The following is a 22,739-nucleotide window of genomic DNA, read 5'->3' on the forward strand; positions in this document are numbered from 1 at the left end:
TATTTCCCTGTGCTTTTTTCCACCCCTCAAGCCAGCACTCACAAAGTGTCCATAGCACTCTAACAGCACAAAAACCGGCCCCGTGTAGGGCTGGCTGCTTCCTGAATTAGTCTACATTTGCAGCAATTACCTTCTTTCCTTTCTAGCCAAATGTTTCTCTGAGCCTGAGGCCCAGCTAATTTTTTTTGTCAGCTCTGGTTGCGCTGGGCGGCCCTCCCTTCCATACGGGAAATATAGAGATGCCATTCAGGCACCTCTAATCCTGCTTTCACTGCTGCACTCATTAAAACATTCCTTTATTTATTTTAATTTTATTCTCTCCTCCCCACCACCTTTTCTAAACAACCACTTGTATTATGCTTTTAATTGCCTTTAGATTTCCCTGGTGTAACTTCTCCGGCGTCCGCATAGCCGTAGGCAGAGCACGCAGTGCTGGGAGCCTTGCACATGGTCTGTGGGCTCGCTATTGACTCAGTGGCATGCTGTGAATGAGTCAAAGATCCATGGGGATCGCTGGGGGTGGACAAAAGGGTAGTAGGATCGAAAGCAGGGGTGGAGGGGGGACGAGAGGGAAAAGCCAGCGAGACAAACATGCTCCGCGCTCCCTGCGTGTTGGTGGAGCATCTTCCCTTGGCACAAGGAGAACAACTTCAGCTGTGGACTGGGAAGCTGGGCTGGGCTGCCTGTCCTGCCAGGGTTGGGGGGCAGCAATGTCTGCATCATGGCTCCGTGAGCATAAGCTATAATGTGGCCTTATACAGGCGTGACTTCATCTGTTTCCATAAGATTGCTTTCTCCCTCTCTCTTTCTTTGGCTGGTAATTGAGAAATGCATGAGCTCACCTCCTAGGAGCGGGAAATGAGAACCGCAAGAGGAAACGAGCTGGAAAGTATACATAGGCCGGAAAAAAAATATAGATTAGGTGGGGGGGAAGTCAGAGATGTTATGGAGAAGAAAAGGGATTCCTCCTGTGTGGGGCATTGCCATATAGGGCTCACAGCATCTTCCTCTGCACTGCAGGCAAGAGCAGGGCTGGGGCAGTCCTGTTGACATCTGTGCAACTGTGCTTATCTTAAGAGTATAGTCTGGGCACAAGGGGCCCAGAAGCAGGGTGAAAAGATGGCGCAACGTGATGGTGGTACCTTGTGTATTGTTTCTTGATACAAACACAACCTCTTGCTCATTAGTGCAGCTTAAGGGACCTGCTAACGAGGAGGAGTGTAGCCCAGGTGTAAATGGGAGCAGAGGATGAACCCACACAGGTGTAGGGCTTTAAAGTGCTTGATGGAGAAGGGGGAGGAGGAAGGAGTGGTGTTTTAGGTGGAGTTAATCACCTGAGCGAGTTCTCTTGGGCTGGCAGATCTCAGGATGAGGGTTGTAGGGTGCTGGGAGAACTTCTCAGTTAGGCTATGCTCTCTGCTGTTGGATCTTGCTCACATGCAGGTAAGCAATGTCTGTTGCCAGCATCCTATTTCTTTGTTTCTTGTCTCTCTTCTCACCTAAATTAACTTTCAGGATTCGGAGACAATGCCTCTGGAGGTAGGTTAGTCTCAGTTTGGTTTCCACTTGATTGCTTGTGGATTTTTTCTTTTGAAATGGAGATGACTGATAGAGGACGTGGTTTAAAGGGGTCAGATTGGTAAAGAAAGCCTTGCTGCCTTGTTCATTCAGCACCTTAAGTTTCTTCCCTAGTGCCCAATTTTCTCTTTCATTGTGTGTCCACTGCTTGCTTTTACTCCCTGCACTAAGGATGTCTCACACCTTTCCCCTCTGCTGCTGTCGAGATGAAGTTTGGGAAGAGACCAGCTGTCCTCTCAGGGTTACCTCTTGAACCTGAAGGACTTGTTCTTTAGTTGATGAGCCCTAATATAATGTCACCTATCAGGGGGTCCTGTCCCCAGAGGGATGTAAAATGACCACTGCTAATTATCTCTAGAAAGCTGAGTTGTTGGAAGTCCTACACACAGCCAGGTGCAGCTGAGGGCGGGAGAAAGCTAATGAACCAACTGTGGGAGCTGTGGAGGGTTTGCAGCATGTCCTGTTGATGCAGAAGGCTGTAGTGATTCACCCAAGGTGGTCTGGAGCTTTGCAAATTAGTTCTCTATTCTTGATCTATATGGTCTTGATTTCAAAGTCTAAATGAAGACAGGTCAGTTTAGGACCAGCTGTAGTTGGCATGTATGTCCATTACTGTTGACCTGGTGGGGTTTTTTTCTGGGGGGGTGGTGGGGCGGGGGTTTGGTGTTTTTTTGGTGTTGTGGTGGTTTTTTTTTTTGTTGTTGTTTTTTTTGTTTTGTTTTTGGTTTTTTTTTTGTGTATACCAGAGGAACTTCTAGCTGACGGGAAGCCTGTGCAATGTTTTAGGGCTTAGAGGATCTGTGCTGGCACAAGTGGGGACCCCATATACGTTATACACTATTTGTGTTTCCACTGGATTTTTTCCTCTTCTCTTCACATTTCTTTTTTTTTTTTTTTCACAGTTTTTCCTAAGTGAAATACTAACACAGTAATGTTCAAACCCACAATGTTTGAATGGCCTCTGAAATCAGGCAAAACAAGCTTGCCCAACCCTAGTTGAACAGACTGGACTCATTTTCTAATCCATGCACACTCTGTTCATTTTGGCCTAATAAATACATTTCTGTCCTAGACCACGAGCGCTGGGGGACCTTGGAAAATTTGACGTTAGCAGGAGAGGGGCAGGTGACCAGGGGAGAAGAGGAGAGACTGGATTGGTACCCATGATTCCTCTGGATGTCTAATAGGAAAGGCCATGTATTCCAAATTGGTGTTGTGTGCAAAGAAACCCATGTTGGAGATTCAGTAAGAATCAAGTTTCTTGGATGCCACTCTTGTTTTTCAAAGGCTTGTCTTTGACTGGGAAAACCCAGCATGTACTGAAACTACAGCAGTTTGGGGTCTCTGAGAACTAATTGAGGATGGAGTGGGTTATGACCCAGTTTTAGGTCTTGGAGCACAGGTCTCACTTGGATCTGATTGCTTTTTTCTTTAATGCAGAGTATCTAAGCACCAGCAAAATTGTTGCCTTCAATGCATGTCACTCTTGCTGTAAGGAGTGAATGTTTTTTGTTAAATTGAGTTTCTTGGGACTCTGAAAAGGATGAAAGGACTGCTCGCACTTCCCCTAAATGCAGGCGCTGTTGTAATAAGGCTTGTAGCTGTGGCTTGTACCCATGGCTGATCTTAGAAGAGGCTCATGGCCCTGAAAAAGCTGTGCATCCCCGTCCTTGTGTGTGCACTTAAACTGACCCATGGACGCCACTAGTACTTGTTTTGCTGTTCTGCTTCATGCAGGTTGCTTGGAAGGTCTGTGGCCCAGACTTTGCAGTCATCTTTCCCGCTGTTAACCTGGGAGCAGGCCACGAAAAAGACAAATTATTCTGGCAGTGGGAGATCCCTTCTGACTGACATCAATCCCATGGCGAGAGCAGGCTGTGTGTTACTGGAGTGCTGTGAGCTCATGTTCACACCTGATTGTGGAGCATTATTAATCCCATTGCGGAGCCATGGAGGGGTTGGGCTACACATTGGTTTTCTGATGTGGGGGGAATGCTGCTTTGCCTATCCTAAAGGGTTCAGCCCTGATCACAAGTGTTTTCTAGGGTTCAGATGCTTTAATTCTAGCTATCCAGCTCTCCAAGAAAGATACTAAAGGGCTCTGTCTCCCTTGACTTGAAAGCTGATATGGGTCAGTTGTTGCTGTTCAGCTCTTTATCCAGTGGTGACTTGTTTGTGGGACTTTTGCTGGAGACAGAATGCTGGTGTGTCCTTTATGTCAGTCATGAAAAATAGTGTCATTCTGGAGGTGTTTTCTCCAATGGCCTGGAGGAAGCAAACACAGCTTTAGAGTAAGGTGTAGGTCTGTGGTGTAGTCACTACTTGGTGTGACCAGGTCTAGACTGATGATGAACTTATTTGTCTCTGTCTGGGCTCATCGTGAACACCCAAACTTTTCCGTGAAGCACAGCAAACAATAGCATGGCCTAAAATAATTATTTATTTCTGCCTTCCATGCCTGTTTGCCCTGCCTTTCTACCTTCAGGCTTAAGAATATGATTCAGAACCTGTTTGCCTGGCATTTTTCATCTTTGCTTTCCTAACCAATGTCTCAGTGCTCTTGGTTTGGCCCTGCTTTCCTCTTCCCAACCTGGCATGTCCCTGTTTGTTTTTTGTCAGGCCTTTTGACTGGAAAAAGCAGGCTGTGCCTTCTCCCTTACACACCTGCCCTCATCTGTGTTGGCCACTCTGGTATTTTAATTTCTTTTTCATTGGCCCATTGCACACGTGTTGATTGGCTTCACAGCTGAGGTCAAGGAATTTCCATGTCGTACTTGGAGAGAGGGTTTCCCCTTCACAGTCACTGCCTCATCCAGGCACTGCTTCATGTAGAAATAGCTTGGCAGCTCTTGGAAACAGGTCTGTGTGAAATAATATTGTCTCTTCGAGGTCAGGAAAAAAATGCCCTTCTATACAGTTATGCGTACACTCTTAAAAAGAATTCCACAAAGCTTGGTCTGTTTCCCCCTCTTGCACTCTCCTCCTGCCTTACCTTTTTCCTAAAACACTGGAGAATCCAGTCTTGGAGTCTGACGGCACTGAGCATACAGCATGTACTGTGCCTTTTGAAATGTTGGCTGCACATAAAAGCCTTGCTTAACACTGTACTCTGTTGCTTTATTATGTTGTGTGCATGGTATTTAGGTGGTGGGGTTCCCCACTGGGTGGGGAAGGAGGGCAGGTGGGATTTGGAGTAGGAAGTGTGGAGAAAAGCAGCTGGAGCAATCAGTGATATGTGCTGGGGCTCCTGCTTCCCATTAGGAACAGGCAGCTGATGTTAAAGGTTGTGTAAGCAGCCATGGCATTGTGTGTTTTGCATCATTGTTGATTTTATTTCTGGTTGTGAGGCTTACCGTGCTTCCTGGGAGAAGGGTAGGTGGAGGGGAACCCTTGGGAGGGAAAAGCAGAAAAAAATGTCCTACTTCCCCAGGACTATAGGGCAAATTCTTACCCATCTGCTATTTCCAATGCTAAAGAGTGACAAGGGCCATGCCTTTGGGAATGGATGGTCTCATTTCAGGACTAGGACTGCTGCTTGATGTGCTGGTACATCGACTACCATAAATCTGTGTGATTGCTTGCCTGGTGTCACATTTCCAGTTTAGGCCCGTGCCTGGCTAGGCATCTACACCACGTCATGCACAGTAGAGTGAAAAACCCCAGTGCCAGGCCTGCATAAGCACAGGAAAGCCCTGCAGTGGGCATCCCATGGGCACATTGATGAACAGAGGAGCAGGTGACCCTATAATATATGAGTAGTCTGGATGGGCCCAAGTGCTGTGAGGTTGTGCTTTAATGCTTCCCATGTGTTCATGTTACCACCCCAACTGCTCTTGTACTGCAGCTGAGGAGAACTTGAGTGAAATCCCTGAACATGAAGGAAAAATTGCTCTATTTCAGTGGCCTTAAGGGTGCGTTTCTGCTGTCCTTGTCCATCTGCTTGCTCTTGAAAAGGAAATCAGAGCCATGTGGAGATCAGGATGACCCTCATAACAAACATACTGTCTGAAGACGTTTCCTAGCCCTCATAGTTAAGTACCTTCTCAGATTGTGCTCAGTGATGTGCATTTGCTGAGTTGCAGGCACCTGATGAGGCTTTGTTTCTCATAAGTCCCTGTGTGGTGGAAAACCCCTCAGCTCTACACATACTAGATACACTTAGACTCTGAGGCTCCAGGATGGCTGAGCTGGAGGCACAGTGGATATCATAGGAAAAAAATATTCTTTCCTCATGCTGCTCAAAATGTGCACCACTGCAGCTGGTCTCTCTGTGTCAGCCTAAATCAAATCATAGACTGAAAACACTCAATACTGCCTGAAATTCCCCACCTGCAGGATATTCAGATGTTTATTTTTGAAGTTTGAATGGTGAACTGGGTTGCAAAGGGAGCGCAGTACTTGGGGATGGGCCAGGATGTTGGTGTTTGGAGCGTAGGCTTGAATGGGACAGCTCTTCATGGCTTGGCTGCTCTGTCTGCAGCCCAGCTGGCTGCAGCTGTAAATATTCACCTGTGATCAGCATCTTTGATTTTTCCTTTCATCAGAGGACTGGAGCATATGCTCTGACATGGCCTAGTAGTACCTTAAAAAAATTCCCCTCTATCACTTGGAGACTGAAAGATGAAATCCCACAAAACACCTCCCTTAACCTTTTTTCCAGATTATTACATTAACTTTATCTCCCATTCACCTTTTTCTCTTCAACCTTCTCCTTGCATTCCTGCTAGTATCAAGTTCCTCCCTGGCTTTCTTCATTGCCACTGGTTTCACTGTCTCTTCCTAGCCCAGGAGTTCAGTGCTTGCCCAGGCACTTCAGCCAGGATGTGAAGAAATGTGTGTATCCTACACGTTTCATTCACTGTTTTGTGATGGCAGTGTGGTGAGAGCTTTAACTCTCAGACATCTTGTGGCATCGAGCTCCACGTGTTAACCGGGTAATCTGCAAAATATTGACGGGCTTTCTTTTTCCTGTTGCAAGAATGGTTTTGGAGTGTTTTTATGTGGCCACCATTTATTTAGCCTAAGAAAGTGAAGGTTTTTCCATTCACCCTGTCTCACTCATAATTTTATCATTTTATACACTTCTAAAGCAAGCTATTGAACCATTTGGTCCTTGATCTTTCCCATAACAACCTTGGAAACCTTTCTGTGTCTCTAACAATTTTTTGGCATCCTTCTTTGGCCTCTGTTCCAGTTATCCCTGCTCTGAAATGGGTGAGCAGGCTTCAGCTCATTCTCAAAGTGTGAATGTGTCATTGATTTATGTGGTGGCATTTATAACGTTTTTGGTATTGTTCTTTATCCTATTCAACCTAACATTTTTTGGTTCTTTTTTTCCTGATGGCCTCTGTGCACAGAGCAGATGTTTTCATTGAGCTGTCCGCAGTGACGCCTAGATCTTTTTCCTGAGTGGTTACAGTTAATTTAAAACCCATCAGTGTATTACCTCAGCAATCCCTTGATGTCACTGGTTAGAAGATCCCAGCTGGCTGCTGCTCTTAATTCTATTGCCTGTCTGTTTCCTATTATTTTTTATTATGCTTACATTTACTTGCATGCTGCGCCAGCTTTTCAAGTGAGGTGGGCACACTCATTTACAAGTGGCTAACACAGGCTCTCAAATTCTTCTGTTCACGTTCATAAAAGTAATGTTCATGCTTAGGTGTTTTCACAGCACAGGAGTGCTTCCCCCGTAGCAGGTACTACTGAATAATGCCAGTACAAGAAAACAAACGTGGCATATGTTTGCACATGTCCATTTTTGAGAGCTCCCCTCACTGCTGCATGAAAGAGAAGCTTGTCTGCTGTGCCTATCTGGATCGTGCCAATGAGTAACCTGTGCTGGGCAGCCCTGAATATTTGGCACCATGCTCTTTCATGTAAAATTGTGTGGCTTCAATGAACTAACAGGGAAGGGGAGGAATTCTGGATGCATGGCAGGTTGAAAGCTGTCAGCACAGGCTTAGGCAACATAACGGTGCCCTTTGAGATCTCTGTGTATGTGTGGTTTCATTGTTTATCTGTTGGACAGTTTTGAAGACCTGTAAAATACTGTGTGATACTTTCCAACATGTGAGATAACCTAAATAACACAAGGAGTCCTATGGTGCTGAAAGTAGCACAGCGAGGGGGTGCTGCGGTCTGCTGTGGTGCTGGTGAAGTCGCATAGCCTGGAACAGGGCATGCAGGGACATTGCACCAGGTTTGCATTAGAAAGCTCCATCCTGGAAGCCAGAGAAATTTCACTTGGCTCCCAGAGGAGCAGTAGTGAACCGGTGTTAATGAGAGATACTGGGAGACTGCAGGAAGGAGCCAAATGCTGTAACTCTGCTTACTGATGGAAACATTGTGAAGTCCCTCTTGCTTTTAATGGCTTTGTAAATGACCTTTGGCAACTGCCATCTCCTGTTTCAGAAGCCATGCAGCTCCTCTGCCACTGAGGACAGAGTCTTAGGAAGATGGGATGGTTTAAACAGGAAAACAGACAGCTGCAGTATGACCAGTTTCCTACTGTGAGGAAGCTGAAACCAGTTTAATTTTGATGAACTGTGATTCAGTTCAGTCCAAATATTCCAATACCATGCAGTAAATGTTACAAGCTCCTTTGAGGAAGGGGAAAAAACCCTCTGATTCAAAGGCAAGGGGAGGAAGTGCCCAGCAAGGGACAGAGATGAAATTGCCAGTAATGATGGATGGGGAAAGCCCAGTAGGGTATTGCCGAGCAGGACCTGCGAGCAAAAGAGATGAATGGCCCTCAGTGACCAGGCCCCACTGAAGTCTGTGATGTGGATAAGAACAAAAGCCAGCCACACTTGTCTCCTTGCTGTGAGGAGGGCATGGTGATGCACTGTTGCTTCACTCCACAGAGCTCCTAAAGGGGTGATAGATGACATTCTTGAAAGATGAAGCTGCAGTAGATTCTTCAGCTCCTGAGACCAAAACTCAGCTGTTCCCCACCTACAAAGGGCAGGTGGCTTGTCTGGCTGCATTGGTGAGGCTTGTGCCAGAAGTGATTGTGAGCAGGGTGTTAGAGAATTGCTCCTGTTGTTATTAATGTAGAGCAAAAGCAACATGTCTGTCAGGCCAGAGGTGAGGGCACATGCATAATCCTAATGAAATGCCACATTGGAGCTGTGAGTTCCTGCAAAATTTCTGAATGTGGTGGGGCTAAGCAGTCCTCTAAGAGAAACAGATGCAAAAGTTTTCTGCAAGCACTTCAGTCCTTGATGTGCCCCAGCACACAAGTGGTGAGCTTGGCAAGTGTGGCTGGTTTGTAAGAGCAACCCAAAAGGGTGGAATATCCTTTCCCATTTATTTCCAGTAAACTTGACAAGTGGGTCAATAGTGAATGCAGTGAGGACATACAGAAGCTTATTGCCTAAGCCAGATCTTAGATGGCAAAAAGCTGGAAATGGAACTGACTGCTACAAAGAGTATAGGGTTACAAGGAGCATGTAAAAAAAACCCATGCAATTCTGAAGTGCTACTGATGTGGCAAGAATGTCACTGAAAAGCTGTGTATTAGGGAGTTGAAGTACCCTGGTCTTCTGCAATGACGGAACAAGAACGGCTGTGCCTAGCAGGTAAATGAGGGAGGAAGCCAGACTCTGGCAGCAAACAGGGGGGCCAAAGAACACAGAAATTATCAGAAGAAATCCTCTTGCTCTGCTTTACAACCACATTTCCCACTTTTTCACTGCCTGAAGGAAACTAGCCTGAGCTAACCAGGCTGCCCATCCACAGGGACAGGGGAGAAACAGATATGCAGTCAAGTGTGTATGGGAAGATAAAAGGTAGTGCAGAAACTTGGAGGCAGTGCTGGCTTGTAACTGCACTGGAGGGAATAAATTGGCTTCCTTGCTGACAAAAGGCCTCCAGCAGACCAAGCAAACCTATGCAAGAGGTATCAGACCAGCTCTGGCAATGATGAGGCTAAACTATGAGGATACAAAAATCAGCTGAAACTCTCATGCAGGCCTAGACTGTGCAGTGGGAAGCACTCTGTTCACTTCCAGTCCAAAACTGGAATAAATCAATGGTCCTCTATCAGCTTCCTTTTCCCACAGACATAACTGATTTTGCTGTGGCAGTTGTTTTGCAGATATTACTGTACTGCAGCACACTTTCCAGTTCCTTGTATTAGAACATGGGCTCATTTCTCTGTGAATCAGCCCTTTGCTAACTGCTTTGTAAACTGCGGCAGAGCAGACTATGCCTAGTACAAAGCCAGACTCCTCAAGAAGTTCTCTGGTTGATGACCAAATTCAGAGGCTATTCCTTTTTGCAGCCACCAATCTCTGTGCCACCACAGTATTTATTGTCATTTTCTTGCTGAGGAACTGCTCATCAATCCATTCTGGGATGGCAGCGGCCATTTTCAGCCTGCATTGGAAAGGTAATGTAAAAAAGGTCTTGCTGTGCTGTTCATGGAAGCAATTTGTCCTTTAAGGATATCTTTATGAGCCCAAATCCACGGGAACCTCTCTTTGTTCCACACCTTTGTCCTCCTACTTGATAGGAGCCCTCAACCCCAAAACTGTGTGTGTGCTCAGCAAATGAGGGTGTAGAGATGCAATGCCACTGGGAGCAATGTGAATCAGGAATGTACTAAAGCCAGAGGCGTTGTAACCTAGAGCTGCACTGAACAATGTGGAAGAAACGTTGTCAAATCTGTGTCTGTGTGAGCTATTATATCCCCTGCTAGCCCCCCTCCAAAAGTTTGCTCAGCATGCTGACTTTCCAGGAGCTTTCTCAGTGCTTGGAACAAGTTAGCTATCTCCTGCCAGAATTGAGAGAGGAACACGACTGGCTGACGAATACCATATGTTCCAGGCTGGCCAAAGGAAACCTAATTGTGTTTTGTTTAGCTTGTGTACTTAACTGGGTTTCTGTAACAGGGCTGAGTTGGTTGGGTTTGGCTTTTATTTTTTTTCCTTTCCAGATAAATGAGGTTGATCCCTTCTACACTGTCCTGTGACAGTTCTGTATTTTGCCCTGGAAATGTAGGGCACAGCCTTCTGCCACTTCCCTAATAAAAGGGATAAGGGGAGAACTGAGCAAATGGAAACACAGTTGCCAGCAAGAGTGATCCAAACTTGCAGGACGAAAATCTCATTCTAGGCAAGGAACATCCAGTTCTGAAGAGAAAACAAAAATGCTTAGGCTGACCAGAAGGTTCCCCATCCTTTTTTACAGGTTGTTAGGCCATCACAATGGGAAAAGTGCACTTGTGACCTGGAAGTGGGAACACAGAATTCTGGATGTCTAATATCTAAATGTAGATTTGCTATGTTAAAAGCGGCTTAAAATTGGAGCTGCATCAGGCTGCAGAAACTAAAGGCTGATTTCTCTTCTGAGATCACCCTAAAAGGCACAGATTGCAGCTTGCAGAAATTGAGGTTGGACAGATGCTGAGCAAGGTTCAGTTCCTAGAGACACCTAACCTTGGATGGAGCTAGAAGAGAACTTATTCCCACTTCTTCCCTCTGTTCCATTACACTACATCACTTGGAGTTGATCAGTCCTCCCTGATGTATTTTGTTCCCTCTAACTGCCCTAGACGCTTAGGAGGAGGCCTCATCTATCACATGATTTTCCAGCATCTACCATAACCTTTACTGGAGGAGATGGGAGGGGAGACCACTGAGTTGTTGTGTTGCATATAACAGCTCTGGCTCTCCTGAGACAGGAGCTAGCTGGAAACCTTGTACCCAGTTATTCTTCTTCAAGATGTTGGAGACAACATGTATACTTTTTTTTCCCCCAGTTTCCTGGACAACCTTGGCTGTGGTGTTAACAGCAAGCTTTGCATCAGCTGGGAAAGAGCTGTAAGTAGTAAGTGTATGCTGTTCAGACAGGTGAGCAGAAAAGGGTGAGAGCCTTGATTTCTAGCTGAGGAGAAGAGGTGAAATAAAGCTAAAAAGCAGCTGCCACTTTAAATGGATGTCTTTGCTCCCCATCTCTTATTTATCTCATACCTTCCTGTTTACACTGTCATTGCCTGCAGTTCCCATTCTGCTCATTTAGAGGTCAGGTCAACCCAAGGTCTGCCCCATTTCTGAGCACCAAATCAGCGAAAGTCTCACCATCTGATACCACCAACAAGATACAGGCTATTGCCTGCTTCTCCCTGTAGGCTGCTGGGCCACAGTGAAGTGAGGGAATGTTCCAGATTTAATGGAAGACAGAAGTTGGCACAGTTCTTGACTTCTTCCTCCAAATACGTCCCCTGCTTTGCTGTGTCCTTTCACTTCTGACACACTTGTTTATCCACAGGCTGCTTGTGTCCTGATATTCTGCCATGTGCTGTGCTGCCCACACAAGCATGCTCAGCTGCGTGCTCAGCGACCCACCTATCTAGATATTCATATGTGCTGAATCACTCTTCCATGTACACTCATAGCCACGCTCACAGATGGACTTTGTGAGCCAGACTGAAACTCTCCTTCAATCTGCCACCCCTGTGTCTTCCACACAAGGGGTGCTCTTCCCTCTTGGAGGAAACATAGATCTTTGTAGTGGGTTTATTTAATTATCTGTTTATTCTCAGGTGCTTAGGGAAAAGATGGTTGGGCCACCAGCCATGTGGAGGGAAAGCATGAATGTTGACACCTCATTTCTCTAGCCTGACCCCTGCTCTGAGATCTGCCCTTCAAGGTTTGGCAATATGTTTGAGTCCAGTTTCTCCTTTTGTCAGGCTAAAAGACCATCTCATCACCTTTTCATGGCTGAGTTTCCAATCTCCTTGCTTGGCCTTGCCCCCCTGGCTACTATACTAAGGTGTGTGATGACCACCTTGATAAACTTTGAGTCCAAGCCCTTGCTGGAGGCTATCTGTCCCATACAAGAACCCAGGGCCATGCAGGGTCCTGCTGATGCTGCAGCATGAGCTTATTGGATAAGACACTGCCTGATCAGAAACATCTTCAAAGCCAAGCATCCTGTTGCATGAATGTCCCTTGTTCAGTGTGGAGTGTGTTAGCTCCCTCCCTGCCCCCCACTCTGATTCCACGTTGGACCATTTAAGCATTAATGAAGGCCAGATGCATGTTCTGCAAATGTAGGATCTCTGCATTTTGGAGTAGAAGCTGGCTTGATGCCTCTGTGTCCTTCGAATCCTTAGTACCGCTAATAACAACCAGAGGCAGCCTCCTCAGTCTGAGGTAGATCCCACCTCAGCAGTGACGTCCCTGTGACCGCAAAGGATTTCTGAGGGACCTGGAGGGGGACCAGCTTTCGACTGTGGAGCCCCAGGATCTGGTTTCATCTCTCACCAGCACTGGCGGGATGGATTTGGAGTGACTGAGCTGTCCAACAAGAAGGTGGTGAGCTAGGCCAGCACTGGATTTCTGAGGGGAAAGGAAGGAATTAAATGTATTTTGGTGGATGTAAAAATAAGGGGTGGATCATACTAGTGGGAGCTGTCCATGTGTTGAGATAATGGAGCAGTTGTGCTGCACAACTATTGCAGCCTCGTGCTACCAGGCCTCTTGTGAACTGCTAACCCTCCAGGCAGGGATGAGTCAAGATGGAATGTTGCTTTCCAGACTCAGATCTGACCTGCTAAAATGCCATTGCCACAGCAGCTGTGCTTCCTTGCTGCACAAGCAGAGCTTTTCTTCTTGCAAAGTGTCTCAGCCATCTCTGCTGGCCGATGGATCCTGGAGGTTGTTGCAGAGCTGTTCTCTGGCTGTCTTAATGCAAACACATGGCATGTGCTGGGGGGTGTCTGGCTTGGTGTGGATATCTCTGTGCATGTGTGTGAAGATATTAGAAAGAGGGTGACTTCTACTGGTTGCAAAACTGATTTTGTTGCTCCCTGGACTGAGAGAGCCGGTAAACTAAGTTTTTAGCCCTAAGATTTGTTTGTGGAGTAAGTTTTTGCACATGACTTTTATCCAGAGGGCTGCCCCTTGGCAGGATGCTGGGGATTGGTGGGCATAGATAACCAGTAGTGGAGTGTGATGCTGCATGACTTTACTCATCACATCTCTGCCGTGAGCATTCAGTAATGATTGGGGCAGTACCTCGTTATATGTTAATGACCCTAGTTTGAGCTTGCAGTGATTTATGGAAAATCCTGTGGCTGCTTGTAGCAGTTCATGAAGGATATTTCCATCTCAGCCTCTGGCATTCTGGGACTCGCACAGCTCCCTAGTAGTGGTAGGGATTTCTGCAGGAAAAAAACCTCATCCCCAGACAAGCCCAAACTTCTCAGATCTTCAGTACAGAACCTTCTCTCTTTTCCCCTTCGCTCCCCATCCCCTTCAAACATACCTGTGGGTAGAGGTGGTGTTATTGGAGCAGCCTGTTTGACTGCTATAATATTTTCCACTCAGATCCATTGACTTCTATTTCATGTTTTCTTTGGATCAACACCTTTTGAGAGCAGTTGAAGCTGCATGAATTTGCATAGTTGGCGACAGTGTGTCACACTGCTATCTCTTCTTGGTTTCACCTCTAGAAGGCAGTGATGATATGTCTACACACAGTTACCCAACTGCAGTGTGCCTCTATGTCCCTCTCAATTGAGGTTTTTTTATCTGTATACTGCCAAATGTGCCCCAAAGAAATACAGCATGATTTTAGAGTGTGTTTACAGCAAATGTATAAAGGAGGCAGGGATCACCATTTTTCTAAACCCTTTTCTAAGAGGAAACTTTGGCTACTCTGATGACAGGAGGGAAAAAAAAGAAGTTTGTTTTTCTAAATTGTTTTGTGTTTTTTTTCCTCCTTATCTATGATAGTTGGCCAAAAAAAAAAAGAAAAAACTAAAAATAAATATTTTTGGGCAGTGCTGGGAACCATGAAGCTTCCTGCTAAAACCACTGTCTTGTTCTGACCCCCTAAAGGCTGGGAGGCTCAGAAGAGCTTGGTGTTTCTCCCACTCAGGGTCTCTGTTTCCTAGGAGTTTGCCCTCCTGTCCCCTGTCCCTATATCCATCTTCTGTTGGCTCAGGAGAGAACAGCCTAGGGGCACATAAGAGCTGATTGAACAGTAGTAAACTAACAGAAAGGATAAATGTGGAAGTCTTGATGCAGCTTCTCATTAAGACCATTACTTGGGTTTTTTCTTCTGTTGAATTGTTTGTTTTCATGAAGCATCAGGGACTAAAGAATTTCAAAAGCAATTAGCAGATAGATAGTATTACACCCTCTGATGTATGGGAAGAAATTGATTTGTTTGTCTGGAAATAGAGTCCCTACAGGAACAGAAAAACAGTCATTGAATTCGAGGTGAGAAAAAGAAAATAGAACCAGATCCAGTGAGGTGGGAATTATCATTTCATGCTTCTAAACATTGGCATCCCTTCATGAATATCATCGTGAAGCTTATGGTGTTTGTGGATTTTATTTGAGACTTGTGGTCTTTATTTGAGCTCTTGGAATCAAGAGGCTGAATGAGATTCTCAGCTTTCTATTTATTTTTATTTTTTCAGACTAGCATTTCCAGCTCTCTTGATCCTAGAAGAAAACAACTTCACTTGAAAATATGAAGCCTCAAGGGTCCAAATAAGAAAACAGATGAAAAATACTCCAAATACTTTTGGGTTGGTTAAGTCTTATTATTTTGAAGCCTATATCATTCTGTTCTAGGGCCACACACAACATTTTTGAAGCTGAAAGCTGGCAACACTTATGCTTTTTATCCAAAGCATTTTAGAAAGTGGGTGAATGTTGGTGGCTATGGTGAATGAGAATGTGAGGGGGTGATCTTCCAGGCGGTGTCTCACAGCCCTGTGGGATCCTTGTGCATGGCAGTGGGAAGTCCCTGCCCTGCAGAGTTCATGAACTAGTCATGGCAGGCAAGGGTGTCTAGAGGGGCGCTTTCCCCCCCTTCTGTTTACAGTTATCTGTCTGTAAGGAGGCAGTCAGTGAACTGCCCGTGAAGCCGAGGAGAGAGGGAGGAATGTAAATCCAATTTGCCACACTTGGTTATATATGTGACCCTTGACAAAGTGCTGCTGTGGCTGAGGGAAGAGTGGGAAGGCACATAACAACAGGAAGGTGCCTCATCCTGTCCTGGGACAGGACACACGGAAGGACATTGTGCGGGGCAGAGCAAGGGTGAGAAGAGTTCCTGCACACGGATTAAAACAGGGGCTGCACAGCGTCAATCACAGACTCTCCTCCTCGCCACGGTGGTTGCTGTTGTTGTTGTTTCTGCTTTTAAAACAATATGCAAGGAACCATCCAATATCCTAGGGATTTTGTTTATCTAGATTTTTATGAGGAAAAAAAACTGAAAAGAGGAGAGAAAGAAATGAGAGAGGAAACACACGCATTCTTTCCAACCAGAAAGTCATAAGTTTTGATTCAGTCTAATTACACAAGTGATATTTTTATAACCTCTGTGAAGTCTCCTTACTTTCTTGGTGTGTCTTCATTGTTTATGTGAGAGTGGCCAGGTAGCCAAGGCAAAGTAATGTTGCGAGAAAAATTCCCTTGGTCTTCAAATATGCTGCACTCTCTTTTTGGCTTCATAAACAAGCCTGTTTTCCTGGTTTCAGACCTCTCTTAGCTTCATTTGTTACCTCTTCCTCTAAACTAGGGTTACTCATGTTCTGCCCAGCTGTGGGCCATGTTGGCAGCTTCATAGCATCCCTTAAATATGCACAAAGTAGTAGATAATGGGGCCAGACCTCCAGTAAATTAAATCACTCCTGTTCTGTGTCCCCTTCTGTTTGTAGCAATGAAACAAAGCCCATGTGGGCCCCTCTGCAGGCTGGTAAGGGCAGCACCTGCCTAGGTGTGGCTTTCTCCACTGCAGTGGAGAAAGGACTCTTGGGAGTCCTGCTTGGACACCAAGCTGTCCATGAGCCATCGGTGTGTCCTTGTGGCCAAGAAGGCCAATGGTATCCTGGGGAGCATTAGGAAAAGCATTGACAGCAGGCCAGGAAGGTGATCCTGTCCCTCTGCTGAGCCCTGGTGAAGGCTCACCTGGGGTACTGAGCTCTGAGCTCCCCAGTACAAGAGAGAGATGGAGCTCCTGGAGCGGGTCCAGTGGAGGACTGCAAAGATACTTAAGGGTCTGGAGCATCTCTCCTATGAGGGAAGTCTGAGAGAGCTGGGCCAGATCACTCTTGAGAAGAGATGACTGAGTGGGGGCTTCATCAATGTCTGTAAATATCTGAAGAGAGGGTGTTAAGAGAATGCAACCAGGCTCTTCTCAGTGGTGCCAAGCAAGGGGCAGAAACTGATGCACTGGAAGATCCACCTGAATATGAGGAAGAACTTCTTTACTGTGCAGGTGACTGAGCACTGGAACAGATTTCCCAGAGAGGCTGAGGAGTCCTCCTCCCTGGAGATACTCAAGAACCATCTGGACACAATCCTGTGGAATGTGCTCTGGGATGACCCTGCTTGAGGAGGGAGGTTGGACCACATGATCCCCTGTGGTCCCTCCAGCCTTACTCCTTCTGTGCTTCTGTGAATCCTTGTATGGGTGGGACCAGGCTGTCTGGGAGGCTGCAGGGTTAGATGGAAGGTGTGAGGCATGTCTTTCTGAGCAGCCAGAATGTAATCAAAAGGTAGGAGTCCAGCTTCTGCTCTGCCCACCCCAATCATGCATTTCTTGCTCAGTTGAGCAAGCTTCAGTGCTTACTTCTGTAGTAACAAATAGCCCAGGTGACAGTTGCACACTGTTGCCTCCTTTGGAGATCTGCTTTGGTGTTTTTGGAGATTGAGGTTTCCTAAGACAGTTGTCTGTGCTCTGAATCAGAATTTAAAGATGCAGAACAAATCAGGCTCCAGCAGTGGCACAGCAGGGGCCTAGAGAAGGCACCATGTGGAGCAAGGAATTGAAGAAGCCGCGGCTTGGGCTCATGGACAGACCTGATGGAAAAAGGTGGATTGAGCTGTCAAGTTGCCACGTATTCTGAGTGCTGGAAATAAGTTTTGTTTGCTTTGACTGGTCTCGTTTTTTTGGTGGTGTTCACCAGTACCATGAACAGTGCTGGCAATGGCTGTGAGTTGGCTCCAGCTCTTTGGCATTATTTTTTACCTTCCTGTCATGCAGGTGACTCTGGGATGTGGATGTTCAGGTGACTGGAGCTGCATTTAATCACCACAAGGCAGTGTTACTCTGTAGATGTACTGTGGGTTTCAGAGGACCTGGTACAGAGGGTGATAGGAGCTGGAAGGAAGATGTTCATCATTGCAGATAGCCAGCATTTATCCCACAGGCTGGCTGCTGCTTGTGTGATAGTAGAGAAGTTGCAAGGCTTTTGAAAAGGGTTTCAAAAACTGGCCTTGATTTTGGTTGTTCAGTTATTTATTATAAAACCAGTAATAAGTTGCATATGCTAGTTGCCTCATGATTGTTGCTCTTGAGATACTGCCTCTTTCTTGTTAAAAAAGACCTTGCTCAGAGACCCATCACTGAAATCCATCCCTCAGTCATAGAGATCCATCCATTCCTCAAGTATTTGAGCACTGTGATCACTTTGGTGATGTGCTGCTTGGACCATCCTGATGGTGTAACCAGTGTGTTGCTGGGAGATTTGGAGAGTTCAAAGGTGAACTGTGCAGTCTTTATGCATTTGTCTGCAAGGTTGCTTTGCCAGCACTGCTGTGCACCAACACCAGAGCAAGCCTCTCTGCCCCTTCCAGGTCTTGTGAGAAATGAAGCTGAGGTCCCAGCTGGTGAGTGATTAGCTCTGGTCTCTCTTGCAAGGAGACTGTCAGTTCCAGTCTAGCACTCATGAACTCTTCCCACATCCATTGATGTTTTTGTGATGGGCTGTCATCCATACATTTCGTGTTTGGAACAAGCGGTACTAACTCTTCTCTTGGGTGGTGTTTGAGATGATGTGGAAATAAGTGCATGTTCTTCAAGTGTAATTTTGTCAGCAGTCTGCCTGAGGAATGACCTGAAGCTTTTAGCAGAGACATGGGGAGCTCAGGAAAGAGACTCGGTGGTTGAATGGTTGAGCCCCACTCAAATGGTGGGCTCAGGAAAGAGACAAATAGGAGAAGAGAAAAGAGATTGGTAAAATGCCAAATATGACACTTGGGTTCTTGGGCTCAGATGTGAGATTGAAGGTGTGTGTGAAGGAAGGCAAAAGCGCACTGTGGAATATGGCAGAAGGAGACTGCTCACCTGGGAATGAGAGTGCTCACTGTGAGGGGTGCACAAATAGGAAGATTTGAAACAGGCCATGGTGGGGAAAAAAATGGAAAGGTGGTGTGAGTCAGAGGCCGGGACAGCCAAATTCAGCACCACTTTTAAGTAGAGGAAACTCCGCTGACATCTTATAGCTTCAGGCAAGGACCAGCAGAAACATCTGGGCTGGATCTTGAGCAGTGTAAATCTGCTTGGGGGCCACTGCCTTCAGTGGTGCCACACTGATCTATGCACATGAAAGCTTTGGGCCTCTGCTTGCCTTCCTGCCTTCAGTCTTGCCTGCTTTTTGGGTCCTGTGGAGCTCTCTGACTGAATTTGTGGGTGTCAACACAGGGGGTTTCCTGATAAATGAGAAAAACGCTGTCCTTCCATCCTGCTTCATCTGCCTGGGATTTCCGACAGAAAGGCACTGAGTAATTCCATCTGGCAGGCTGACCATGCTTCAAAGACTGCAAATCCCAAGACTTTTAACTTACAAACAAAACCATGCATTAAAAAAAAAAAAAAAAAGAAAAAGAAAAAAGACAGCTCTCCCCAGGGATAGTCTCTGCAAAATCCAAAACAAGGTCTCAGCTCCTGCCCTGGTGCTCTGGCTGACGCCAGTGTTTTTTCTGTCCCTTTTAAAAGCAAGCTGGAGTGTTCCTGACTCCTCCATTTGACACCTCTGGCTCCCTTATTCCCTTTGGTGAGTGGGGTGGGGGGGAGGAGGCTGGAAGGGAAAGGCCAGAGCAGAGGAGGAAAGAAATGCCTGGTATTGATCCACCAAGGCTGGCCAGACTGCAAGAAATTCCGGTTTGTGAAAAATGTTGCGGTTTAGAGCATTTGTTTTTGTTCCACAGTGGGATGAAACCAAGACTTTCTGGAAGGAGGGAGGAGCGGGGGGAGAAGAAAAATGACTTTTTTTTTTTTTCGGTGGTTGTTGTTGAGGAGGAACAGCCTCCCTGCGGTACAGATGCCCACACTGCGTGGCTGGGGAGTCCTCTCCCGACAGCCTCTTGTTTGCAGCCTGTGCCCCTCTAGTAGGGTAGTGCAGGTATTGAGATTAAGCCCCTGCAGGAATGGGTAGAGACCTCCTTCTGCCTCCGGCTCATCGCATGCTCTGGATAGAACAGAATCAAAGGGTGGCCTTCAGGACAGTGACCTCCCCTGTGACAGTCATGGTGGAGCTTGGCCACAAAACTCTGTGAGATCCCCTGCTTTGTGACAGTTCTACCCTTGCTGAGTTTTTATGCACTCAACTGGGCAAGTTTCCAGGCTGGTGTAGGGAGCAAGCTGCAGTTTCTGGAGGATGAAGAGGGTCCCTGACTTCAGCAATGTGAAGTAGGGAGGCTCTGACCCAGAATTCATACAAAGGGGAGTTTGGAGTGATTACCAAAAACCCAACACCTTAAAGATGTTGCTCTTGCCTTTTAAAATGAGTGTGCTGGCTTTCCCTACAGCCCCCTTGTCTTGCATAATGACAATTCCTCTTAGGGAAGTGTAGAAGGACATAAGAACAAGAGCAGATCTGGGAAGATGTCAAGAAGTAGGACATAGACATAGCATGTGGGTCTTTTGCTTCCAGACAACTCTAAGAGCATGGTGAAGTGTTATCTGGGCTTACCTTTAGGTGAGGGACCAGTGCCTTTGAGCAAGGCAAGTGGTGATCTAGCCTTTTTGTGTCTCTCCCAAAGCCAGGGAGAAAATTGGCCAGCAGAGCTGGGAAGAGGATGGACAGTGCTGCCCTTGAGAGTACCATGAAAGCTAAGATCTGCGGAGAACCTCTCGGTGGCCCTGTGAGGTGTTGGTCAGTTCCTAGATCTCAGCATGTGTGCTTGCATGTGCCTCCCAGGCACAGCCTGTGAGAGCTTGCTGCACTGTCTGTAGAACAGCTGTGGCATTCCAGTGATTTCCACCCTATCCCCACACACCCACACCTTGTCACTGGTTGTTGAGACAGGAATGGAAGTTATCCCATACTTGCAGCTGGCAGCCCTTGGGAAATGCCCTGTCTTCCGGGAGGTAAAAGCCCTTTTCTGAATGTTAGTCAGCAAACTATGCAGGGGAAAAGGAGAGAGAAGAGAAAAAGAAGTGTCTGCTGTCAGAAAGAGGGTTCCTCTCGAGGCTATGGGATTACAGAGAGGGTGGGGTGAGGCTGCAAAACGTGGCTGCTATAAGCAGACCCACATTCCACCAAGCCACAAGCATGAGGTATTGGAGCTCACAGGCCCAGGAGCACAGTGGGATCTTCATTAGCTCTTTCCAAGACAGGAGGGCTTGCAATAAAACCTGAAGTGTCTGGTAATTTGATTGTCAAAGGCCACATCTTCCAAGACAAATGCTTTGGACCAGATACAGAGTGTAGAGCCAAGGTTGCTAGGGGAAGGCTGCTAAAAGAACAGGTCTATTCCTCCAAAAGGGATTTCTTGGCAAAGGTTACATCCAAAGCTTTTTCACTAGTTGCAAGATTGTCATGTTGGCAGGTGTTCCCCTCTCCCTGGCATCTATGGCTTTCTCCCAGCACAGCTCTCTGGACTTTTACCCACACACCTGTTGCCTTGCTCTGTTATTCTGAAGCAGAAGTGTTTCAAACCTGCCATGAGCCAGCATCTAAGGATTTCCCGGGCTCTCCACCTTCCCCTGTAATGTTGTTGGATGTGCCTTCTTATAGAGGAGGCCTTCTTACTGAAGGAGACCAATAGTGGGTCTAAGAGCTAAGAAGGCTGGTTAGCTGAGTCTTGGCTGCCAGAGCAGCTCGTAGGCAGCTGCTGTTGAAGGTCACGGCTGTCCTGCCATGGCAAGGCATGTGTAAAGCTGTCTGATATTGGCTGATAACATCCAGAATCAGCATGTTGCGGACTTTCCATTTCCTCCTGGTAACAAGGGATGCATACCCAGTGAAGACATGGATAGGACTCACCACAGTGGCTAGGTGTTTTTCTGGGATCATGCCTAGTGCCATCCCAATGCACAGAAAGGCAGCAAAGAGGGCTCTTCCTTGCTCTTTGTCTCTTTTGAATTGACTCTAGGCGTAGATTTCCCATAGCTTCTCCTGGCTAGTGCTTGTGTTGCCAGTGGGCCACAGTGCTGCAGAGGAAGGCCAAATATCTGGCAAAGCCATTGCCAACAAAAAATCTGAGGTTAAGGCTGGAATTCCTCTCCTGGTGAAGCTGAAGGCAGGGGTGGGCTTGCAGTGTTGCATTTTGTTACTCACTATACTGACCTAGCTCAGAAGGGAGTAAGGAGGAATGTTGTTTCCTTGGTCCTAAAAAAGATAGTAATCTTTTAGTTTCATATAAGAAAAAAAAAATCACTCTTTCCCCTGTACTGAAATATGCAGATGTGCTGTGCACCTCTGCAGGCTGTGTTGGAAGGAGTCACTGTGCTCTGTTTTAAATATTTGACAACCCCCTCATTAATTGTTGGAAAGACTGCCTGATAATTTGTTGGAGTCTGGAGCCTGCAGAATGTTACTGTGAGTGATATGTATCTGTATATCCTATAGCTCTGGAAGAACTGTTGAATACTGTGAAGCTCTTGGCTTTGGAAAATTGCTTTTCAGGCACATTTTTTCCTGTAACTGAATTCCAAGTTTTTTAACAACTCTGCCTCCCCTTTCTCTTCTTCATCCCCCTCTCAAAAGGGACATTTAAAGGAAGATACAACCATCTTCACACCATCTTCTCTCTGAAGGGAAATGGAGCTGACATTGAAGAAGAATTGTAAATCAAAGCAAGGGAGAGTTGTCTCCTTGTATCCTACTTGAGGTGCAAATGGGACTAATATCTCAGGAAGTTATTCAACACTTATCATAAGACCCTGTACCAATTTACTTATGATTTTACCCATCTCAAACTGTTCTCACTGTCATTTACAGTGCCATACATGTGACTCAGGGTAGATTTTTCTTGGGATGGTGTAATCTGAAATAGTTCACTCATTTCCAGGAACAAGATGAGGAGAAAATTCCATTATTTTTCTTTTTGTGTTTAAAGAAAGACAAAATGCAAGATTATTTTTTTTCTTTTGTTACTTCACTGAGGCAGCTGATTTCTTCT

The 22,739-nt window shown here is 46.2% G+C and overlaps 1 long non-coding RNA gene across 2 annotated transcripts in view; it reads left to right on the forward strand.

The window, feature by feature from the left end:
- The first annotated feature begins 849 nt into the window (after positions 1 to 849).
- The window catches only part of LOC137475998 (uncharacterized), an 84,085-nt gene continuing 62,195 nt past the window's right edge, over positions 850 to 22,739 (forward strand). The window contains exon 1 of one of the 2 annotated variants that reach the window (XR_011000184.1): positions 850 to 1,443. This is a non-coding gene — a long non-coding RNA (uncharacterized lncRNA). The remainder of the gene's footprint in view (positions 1,444 to 22,739) is intronic. The other variant, XR_011000185.1, reaches the window with a different exon arrangement.

Source organism: Anomalospiza imberbis, chromosome 6 (genome assembly GCF_031753505.1).
Source record: "Anomalospiza imberbis isolate Cuckoo-Finch-1a 21T00152 chromosome 6, ASM3175350v1, whole genome shotgun sequence".
Taxonomy (NCBI): Eukaryota; Metazoa; Chordata; class Aves; order Passeriformes; family Viduidae; genus Anomalospiza; species Anomalospiza imberbis.